This window comes from Oncorhynchus nerka, linkage group LG8 (genome assembly GCF_034236695.1).
Source record: "Oncorhynchus nerka isolate Pitt River linkage group LG8, Oner_Uvic_2.0, whole genome shotgun sequence".
NCBI lineage: Eukaryota > Metazoa > Chordata > Actinopteri > Salmoniformes > Salmonidae > Oncorhynchus > Oncorhynchus nerka.
In genome coordinates, this window is record NC_088403.1 from 66,607,839 (window position 1) to 66,608,895 (window position 1,057).

A 1,057-nucleotide genomic window follows, 5' to 3' on the forward strand; every position below is an offset into this window, starting at 1 on the left:
TGACTGACTGACTGGCTGGCTGGCGGATGGGCTGGCTGGCTGGCTGACTGGACTGACTTGGCTGGCTGACTGGACTGACTTGGCTGGCTGACTGGACTGACTTGGCTGGCTGGACTGGACTGGACTGGACTGGACTTGACTGGACTGGATTGACTGACTGACTGGACTGACTGGACTGGACTGACTTGGCTGGCTGACTGGACTGGACTGACTTGGCTGGCTGGCTGACTGGACTGACTTGGCTGGCTGACTGGACTGGACTGACTGACTGACTGGACTGGACTGACTGGCTGACTGGACTGGACTGACTGGCTGACTGGACTGACTTGGCTGGCTGGCTGGCTGACTGACTGGACTGAACTGGACTGACTGACTGACTGGACTGGACTGGACTGACTGGCTGACTGGACTGACTTGGCTGGCTGACTGACTGGACTGAACTGGACTGGACTGACTGGCTGACTGGACTGACTTGACTGGCTGACTGGGCTGGATGGCTGACTGACTGGCGGATGGGCTGGCTGGCTGGCTGGCTGACTGACTGACTGGACTGACTGGACTGGACTGACTTGACTGGCTGGCTGGCTGACTGACTGACTGACTGTACTGGACTGGACTGACTTGGCTGGCTGGCTGACTGACTGGACTGGACTGACTGGCTGACTGGACTGGCTTGACTGGCTGGCTGGCTGACTTGGCTGGCTGACTGGACTGACTTGGCTGGCTGACTGGACTGGACTGACTTGGCTGGCTGACTGGACTGACTTGGCTGGCTGGACTGGACTGGACTGACTGGACTGGACTGACTGACTGGACTGACTGGACTGGACTGACTTGGCTGGCTGGCTGACTTGGCTGGCTGACTGGACTGGACTGACTGACTGACTGGACTGGACTGGACTGACTGGCTGACTGGACTGACTTGACTGGCTGACTGGGCTGGCTGGCTGACTGACTGGTGGATGGGCTGGCTGGCTGGCTGGCTGACTGACTGACTGGACTGACTGGACTGGACTGGACTGGACTGACTTGGCTGGCTGGCTGACTGACTGGACTG